Raw genomic sequence first — 9,192 nt, 5'->3', positions numbered from 1 at the left:
ACAGAAAAAATTTAAAAGTACAGTTTCAAGAAAAAAAAAAATATAATTACCATTCAGAGGAAGCACTGCTATTCCAATGACATTAAAAAATAAATTAAAAATTACTTTCATCAGCAAAACTATTTCATTTGAAAGTACCTTATAATTATTGTACTAAATGAGCAATTAATAAGTTAGCATATCACCTTTGGTTAAAATGAAATTTTTCTCCACTCTTTGTTAAGCCTCATATTTTATTGTTCACATTCTCTCATCACATTTGAGCTACCTAATCCATTTATTCCATCAGGTAAAACTTTATCATAGAATCATAGAACGGGTTGAGTTGGAAGGGACCCTAAAGATCATCTAGTTCCAACCTCCCCACATGGGCAGGGACAACTTCCACTAGACCAGGTTGCTCAAAGCCCCCTCCAACCTAGCCTTGAATGCTTCCAGGGATGGGGCTTCCACAATTTCCCTGGGCAACCTGTTCCAGTGTCTCACAACCCTCATGCTAAAGAATTTTCTCCTCGTGTTTAACCTGTATCTCTCCTCTTCCAGTTTTGATCCATTACCTCTTGTTATCAAAGACTGCATTCTCTGCAAGCAGTCAGATAAATAAGCACAAAGAAAATAAAAGCAATTATAAAAAACACAAATTATATTTATCATATTAATGCCTAAAGGGCAACCACAATTGTGGTCTCCTCTTCCTAGGTCCTGTACAAAACAATTGTGACTACACCTTCAGAAAACCCTTTTTTATTTGTATGACTTCACATATTCTTTTCTCTTTACAGGAAGAAAGAAAAAAAAAAAAAAAAAGTTTGGTTGGGAAAAGGCAATTCTCTGTGAGGGCAGAGAATATCAGAGAAATGGTGTGTAAAAAAATTTCCCAAGGACAAAGAACAGAGAGTATTAGAAGTATCGTGAGCTTCCTGCTCAAAACTGGCACTGATTTGGTTCCATAGCAGTGAAAAACTTTTATATTCGACTTTGCTATTAATTCTTTTTTAAATAAGCAGGTAGGAGAAACACGTTTGACGGGCCTTTCCTCCAGTAGGCAGACAGTGTGTAACTCTTTTCCCCAGGTCTACTCAACGACATGTGTTCCTAACTTCTTACTGACACATTAACGATACAACCTTTCCAAAGTTCAGTCCAGACCAATTGGAAATGATGAGGGCCGATCTGGTAGGTGAACAACAGAGAGAAATAAGATCAATCTTTTAAAAGACTATTTAGATGGTTTTGGTTTTTTTGTTTGTTTGTTTGTGTTTGTTTTTTTTTAATTTAATTAGAAGTGAAGGTTAATTCCTCTGAAGCTCCATTTGCATGGTCTTGTAACCTCTCAGTATGATGGTAATGACACATTTCACACATTACAATTGTTTAAAAGCTGCAAAATTATTTTGTGGCAGAGCTCACAAAAATAAAGCATATTTCATCAGTACCTTATAGATTGCATTATTTTTTCCCCTTTAATTTCTAAGTAGAATTACACGTTAGTCCCAGCTTTCTGAACAAGACTCTGCTTGTCATAGTCAAAAAGAGTACTCTGGGAGTCAGCAGTTCTAATTCTCAAACCAGCTGAAAATCTCACCATTTGGAAATCTCTTGACTCGCACCAGGTTTTCACTTCTAGTGGTTTGCTAGCTGCACTAAACAGTCATGCAGATTTTCCTCTCAGACATGATGCATGGGAATGTATTATAAATACAAAAAAAATAATAATAATAATAAAAAAATAATGTAAAGCATCTAGGTGACACAGAAGTGTTAAGACAGTTACAGCAAACCCTATTCTTCCTTACTTCTTCTTTGTAAATTTTCACTTTTGCCCTATTGATTTCCTTTTATATCTTTGTTGACCTTATTAAAGAAATTTCCCAGTATCTAGAGTTGACTTACATATTTTATCTGAAAAAACGTTTTCAACAAAATAATGCTTAATTATAATAATACACCACTATTTTTTTTGATTCTTAAAGCTGCATTGCAAGTTGAAGAAATTAAAAACATAAAATGCAGCACAACATTTATAATTTTTATTTTAAATATAACAGAATGGCTACCGTACATCAGCATCCATATATATTAAAGTATTTTTCACCTTCAACAAAGGGAATTTTTGACATTACTTCTTAGGACTGCATACAAGTATATTAACTATGCTGTGATATTTGTGAAAAGCTGTTCAGCTAGCAGACCTTTTACACAAGCTACAACACAAGACTAGCTTTCCAGGGTAACATAGACCCAAGCCTCTTAATTTGTCTTAAACTAAAAAAAGACCATTTCATAACATGCTTTTTTAGAAATTTGTCATTAGTACCTAACTAAACTGTATTCTCTATACTAAGTCATACATATATGAGTGTAACTAACAACTGGTTCACGTGTTGCCTGAATATGTTGTTGCCAGGCAACCGCTATAAAGCATTTTGCACTGCTTGCAAAAAACTGAATGAATGATTCGAGGCAAGATTATTTCTAAAAAACTAAGAAGAAAACTTACTACTGGAATGACATGAATAATTCCTTGTGTATTTCAAGGATTCACAGAGGATGTTCCTTCCATAAATACCGATTTGAGAAAGGACAGCTCCTTTGAGTAGGATTTGAAGGGCATTTTATAAGAAGGAAATTCATGTTCTATGCATTCAGTTAATGCTACCACCTGGACTCTGAACCAAAGCCACTGAAGTTCATGGGCTCCTTTAAACTGACTTCAGAGTCTTTTCATCAGGTCTTTTGTGTCCATCCTAGGATAAAAATGACAGACTCCTAAACGAACAATAAAAAGGCCATCACCACACAGGAGATACAAATAAACTATCAATAAAATGTAACCATCTCACAATATGCAAGTTAAAGTAGCTAAATCTACAAACACATCTTTGTGTAATCATCATACAGCTAAGGCATAATCTCACTGAGGCTAATGATATTACACACAAGAGTAAAAATAGAAGCATCTGTAAGCCACAGATAACATGGAAGTGACATGCTATATGCAAAAGAGAAATTATTTGTCCCTTTAAATAAGTGCTGTCCATTTCAAAATTAATAGACCTTTTATTATCAGACACCTTGAGAATTAAGATGTGCAAAAGCATATGAACAAAAGCAACTGGGAAACACAGCAACTCCTAAGTGTTTCACACAAACCTGGCTCACAACTTTCTGTAAACATTAACATAAAAAATTATTGGAATTTTGGTCTTGTCTATAATGGCTGCAAGATATTTCTTTCCATTTCCTGCACAATACGCTTAATCAATAAGAACTAGTTAAAAGCTCAAAATTATTGTTGTTTCCTGTTCTGGTTTGGTGGGTTTTTTGGCAGCAGGGGAAGGGCACCAGGGGTGGCTCCGGTAAGAAGCTGAGAAGCTCCCCCTGCCCCAAACCCAGCCAAGGAGCCATTAGAGGGACAATAGATGCGCCTCAGTGATTAACATATGAAAGAACTGAAATAACACCTGAGCAGAGAGGGACTTAAAGAAAAGGAGGAGAGCTGTGCTGGGGAAGGAAAGCGGTGCTGGTGGTTGGTGAGGAAGAAGGGGAAGAAGGTGCCCAAGCAGAAGTTTCCCTGCAGCCCATGGCGAGACGGCAGCTGTGCCCCTGCACTCATGGAGGAACGTGGTGGGACCTTCCCTGAAGGCGCCAGGAGGGGGGAACTTGGCCACTGGACTTGGCTTTGATGCCAGGGGACTCTTGATTATGCAGCTGTGGAAGACCCCAGCGCCAGGGGAGTTGGCAGTTCCCGAAGCAGCCTGTGACTCTGTGGGAAGCTCAGGCTGGTCCAGCTTGTTCTGGACCTTGTGGGAAGTTCTCACGAAGGAGAGGTTCGTGAAGGACTCTCTCCCATGGGAGGGACACCATGGGGAAGCAGGGAAGGACTGTAAGGAATCCGTTTTCCTGAGGAGGAAGAAGCAGCAGGAACCATCAGCCTGTGAACTGACTCTAAACCCCATCCCCTGTCCCCCTGTGCCGCTGGGGGGAAGGAGGGAGAGAAACCAGGAACAAAGTGATTTGGGTTGGAGCTTTATTAAAATTAAAATAAATTCGTTATGAATAGGAATTCAGTTATTAAAATTTGGACTAGTTTCGGGTTCTGAGACTTAATTCATAGTTGAAGTCATCTGCTAGGCTGCAGTTATAAATGGCAATCTCATTGTTTCCAAACAGGTTGAGAAGATTTCCTCTAGATAATAACATTAAATAATCTATGGAACTTACATCCATTCCAGACTGTGCTATTTGCTTGGACTTATCATTTGTTTGTTTCTTAGATTTTGCAAATGCAACTCAAAAGAAACAGAAGAACCTTTACACTGCTCTCTATATTGATCGTGACCCACTCGCAAAGCCACTGCCATCAATCAGTGTAATGTCAAACTCAGGACATTTTGCAGATCCCTTCACTTTCTTCACTCTAAATATTCACACAATCTCAATTAAAAGTTAGGGGTTTTTACAATGTAATGCAATGTTTCAAGAGAAACCAAGCTGTAATCAGAGGTTCTTATTCATAGCATTGCTAGCTCTGATTGATTGAAGACAGGATTAACAGCAGAAGGAGAAACACTATGTTCACTTCCAGAAAAGGTACATGCAATGATCTAAAAGTATGGTTAAAAATTGGGAGGCTTTTTATAAGGTTTTTTAAAAATTGGGAGGTTTTTTCATTTGGTGACTAAGAGCAACCTGTTATTTAATCCTCAGTCAAGACTGACAGGCAGGTACAATTTTCTCTTTGGATAGCAGTATTAGAGTAAAACCTGAACCACTCAGGACATAATTCTACTCAGTATGTGGAAACACATAAATACCCATATTTATTCACCAACTGAGTTAAAATTTCCATTAGATGGGTTTCTTTTGTTTTGCAGCCAAGGCATGCCAAAAAAAAAAACAAAAAGCAAACAAAAAACAACAACAACAACTATGACTTTGAAGGTTGATATGGGTCAAAACAACACTATCAAAGCTACACAATGCTCATTTTTTATTAGACTTCCTAATGTGATATCAAATTGTTTTTCTTCTGAGAAACAGTATTTCAACAAGGCATGGAATCCTCACAGCTTAGTTTATTAGGAGGCAACAAAGGGATTCAATCTGCTACAAGAAAGTTTCAGCCTATGAGCACAGCCAGTGCAGTATAAAATTGTGTCATATGAATTTTAATGTGACACAAGTATGAAAGATTCCAAAAGAACAAAGGCAGCATAGTCCTGTTCCACCCTACACAAATGACCTATTCTGATCTGCACAGCACACCACATTACAATCAAATTTATTTCAAAGGAGGGTGCACAGGTCAAATGTAATGGCTGGAAGAATGAGGTATTTCCTTTATGTAGCATTAGAGAAAAGCAAAATATCAAACAGTGCAGGAATGCCAAAGCACTGAACAGAAAGGCATATTTAGACTGCAGAGAAACAGATTTAAAAAAGATGTTTCAATCACTATTATCCTTGCTGACTAAGTTTTTATAAATTTTAAAAATACATGCAATAACTCGGTGAAGATGTCTATACTTGTGGCACTGCCTACTACACAGGTTTTAATATATATTTAAAATTTAAAGACACCATGGAGGTGTTTTATATCCAGCTCTTGCTGAACAAAAGTAGGCAGATAGGCTAAGTGGTCTAACTGGCTGGATGTCTCTTTGCAGACTGACACCTTCATGGCAGTAACCACGATGTTCCCAATTAATGCAGAAGTCAGATTCCAACAACAAAGAGTCTAGTAAAGCTCCTTATTTTGGTAAACTGACAATCTAACCATACATCAAAAGGAAGCTCCTTTAACAACATAAAGATATCAGAACAATGAGTTCTATTTGAAAACACTGGACTGTCAGGAAATACACTTAAGTCCATTAAGATGTAAATCCAATGGTAGATGAGCACTTGATTATGGTGTAAAGGAGGTAAAGAGTCTGGATAACCAGGTATAGCTAAACAAAAAGGACAAATGCTGGCAATACTTCTCGGCATGTATTCCCATCAAGACTGAGGCCTCATCTTTGACTTCAGATAACCTTTCTAAACAGAATCACTTACTGATGGCAAAATAGCTCTGAGTCCTGACCACTTGGTTCAGAATGGACCTTTGCCTATCCTCTGTGACTGAAGATGGCACTCATGCACACTACAAATCGATTTGCATACATGTGGGGACTAGGTAGACAGGGTAACAAACACTTGAAGCAAGGTATAGCCATAGTAAATCAGAGGTAAACAGGTATATACCTTGATAAAAAAATATTCATAAAAAGTTTCTATTTTAAAAAAAAAAAAATCAATAAAAGAAGGCAATCAGAAGACTTACAATGTGGATTTTAAAAAAACTAAATTCTTGGAAAACTAAATTCTTATGAAAGTTCACCCCAAGTCAAAGGTTGTTGGTGGTGGATATTTTTAACTAAATTAAATACACTCTTTGCTTTTGCTTTTTATGTCACTCAATTTTACCTGAAACTTCACAGGCTGCATTATATTGAAATATCTTCCATTTGATTCCCAGCCAGGCCTCACTCAGTCACAAAACAAGACAGAATAAAAGCTGCATTGGAAGAATTTCTGTAATGAGTTGGCTACTAGCCTAAAGGTTAGAAGTAGTTGAATTGCCCAAGTCTAGCACTAAAATTGGTATTAGTCACCTTGGCTTTCCAAGTTCTACTCAATCTACTTTTCAAGAGACATCAAAATACTCAAAGAATGTAGAGTATTATCACAAAAAAAAAAGTAAAATAAAATCAATAACTTTCAATATGTAAGAATGAAACATCAACAGCAAGACATAAAATTAAATTCACGTTTCAAAACTATTTTAACCTTAGTTTTCAAAACCCATAGCTCGTTTTCTTCAATATTTTTTTATGTTAAAAATATTGATTCATTAACAGACATTTATATCCATCCCTGAAAACTGATGTATTCATCTACATTATGGTAGCCCTAGTTTAATGCATTAAGGTTTGGACTTGGAGATAGATGTAAGGGGAAAAATACAAACCTTTAATGTTCACTTGGTGAATAAAAACAGTATTAATTTAGAAATTCAGTCACAAGAATCCAATTAGCTATGGATATATACACACATATTCATACCTTTCAACCATCACACTCATTTGAATTTTGATGCTATTTTCTATAAAAGATAATCAATTTTTCATTATACTGAATAGATTTATTCAGATGTGCATCCCCATATGTCATATTTAAGCTTATACTACCACCTGCCTGAGGCTGTGTAGTCTGAATTGTAATCCCCATGCCCCTGTTCAGTAGAAGAAAATTTTCCATAGACACCATATGAATTGTTTTACTTCTGCTTAGTGTAGAAGTAAGATAATCATTCTGACCATGAATAATATCCACTCAAGAAAAAATGCAGTTATATTTCCCCCGCCAAAAATCAGATTAACATCTTCAAAACAAAACATTTAAGCTACTTAAGATATGCTGTGATGAAATACTACTGTCTTCATAATTTCATTTTCACAAGTCAGCAAATATCATCCAAGATCACTGTAACATGAACTCTACATTTGCTGCATATACACTATACACATAAGTAAATAAAAGTATTTGCATGTATAGATACACAAAATTTTACACTTTAAGGACTAAGCACAGATTTGAAAATCAAATATTAACTTTACCTCCAACTACCAACATCAAGGTGATGCGATACCATCATCTATCTCACTGCTGAGACGGGGAAAAACTGATGAGCAGAGGTTAAGCAGAGGACTGCTAGAAACAAACTAAAGATTAGAAATTGCTTCTTCTGATAGACTAATGCTTGACTGATGCATGGAGTGACTCAGGTGGCAAAATCTTTAATAAAAGCATCCATCCTCTTTGGATTTATACCATTTTTCAAACATTCAGAGTTGGCACTATTAAGGATGCAGACCAAAATCTCTATGCTCTTCTGGAATCCACAGCCCTGGCAAAGCAGTAGTGCTCCAAAGGTTAATTTATTATTAGCCTACCACCCCCCAGTACACTGTGTCTGCAAGAAAAGCACAGCATCTGGGGGGAAGAAGGAGGAAATAAATACTCGCACTGTGGTGAACTCGCAGAGCACGATTTGTGGGAGAGCAGATTTCACATGGCTCCTGTTCTGTTAGGTTTCAGGGGAAGAATGGAGAGGGAGCCCACCTTCCTAGAAGGAAGAACAGGTAGAGACTCTCCAGTTTTCTGCACTCCCAGACTAGAAAACAAAGGTGAACCCAAAAAAAGAATATCAAACATGCTCCCAGTCCCAGCTACGTTTAGTCTCAAACCCACAAGGTCTTTTGGGATTATTGGCAACATCAAGTAGCTGTGCAAACCAGTAGAGGCCTTGGACCTTCCAGGTCCCCTGAGCTTTCTCGTTGTCACACACACAATGGGCAGAAGAAAGCCCGAACTGATAAGTCACCGGAGCGTTCTAAGTTTCCAAAACCCTGGCCCCTGCATGCACTCTGCTGCAACATCATTGTCTTTGCAGGGCTTGCTGTACCCCATCAGAGAAAGTGCCCATGGCCTATCTGATAAAGCAGTGTTTGTTATCACCCTCAACTTAGAAGCCGCCCTTAGTTTTCAATCACAGGCAGCCTCTGCGTCTGCCTTTCTGCCCATGCGACTGCCACCCCCTTCCCTCCCCGCCTGACTCCTGGACAGCTGCAGGCTCCCCTTCCCTAGTTCCCCATGCCCTCGAGAATCAGTCTCCCCGCTTTTCTCACTTATTAGCAGTCTACTCCGGTACCAGCCACCAGTATTTTCAGATCTTGCCCTGACTGAAAACAACCCTTTCCCAAAACGGGAGAGGAAGGAAGGGAGTAAGGGAGGGAGAATTTGTGCACAAAGTTTTTACAGATGATGCTTGCGCCTTTATCCCCCCATCCAAGCCACTGCCAGAGGCATCAAGGCGAGAGGCAGGCGGGGGGAGGGACACCCAACTTGGGCATCTGCCCCGGCCTGGCTGTGGGACTCGGGCAAGACGAAGAGAAGGGGCGAAGCTTTCCGCGGTCAGTGACCCTGGAAGGTGCTCTCTGAGAAAGACGGGAAGGGAGGCGCCTTCCCGGAGAGAGGGAGCGGAGAAGCTGACTCTCTCCGAAGTGCAATGGCAGCGCATCCCCACCGACCCCAAGGGAGAAGAGAGCAAAGTCCGAGAGGCGGCGGCAGCGGCAGCAGCAGCGG

At 38.7% G+C, this 9,192-nt stretch overlaps 1 protein-coding gene across 1 annotated transcript in view; it reads right to left on the bottom strand.

The window, feature by feature from the left end:
* The window catches only part of DOK6 (docking protein 6), a 236,721-nt gene that overhangs the window by 226,750 nt on the left and 779 nt on the right, over positions 1-9,192 (bottom strand). The window lies entirely within an intron of this gene.

Source organism: Chaetura pelagica, unplaced genomic scaffold (genome assembly GCF_000747805.2).
Source record: "Chaetura pelagica isolate M959 unplaced genomic scaffold, ChaPel_1.0 scaffold63, whole genome shotgun sequence".
NCBI lineage: Eukaryota > Metazoa > Chordata > Aves > Apodiformes > Apodidae > Chaetura > Chaetura pelagica.
Note: the sequence above shows the minus strand (reverse complement) of the source record. Positions and strands in the feature narration are given on the sequence as shown.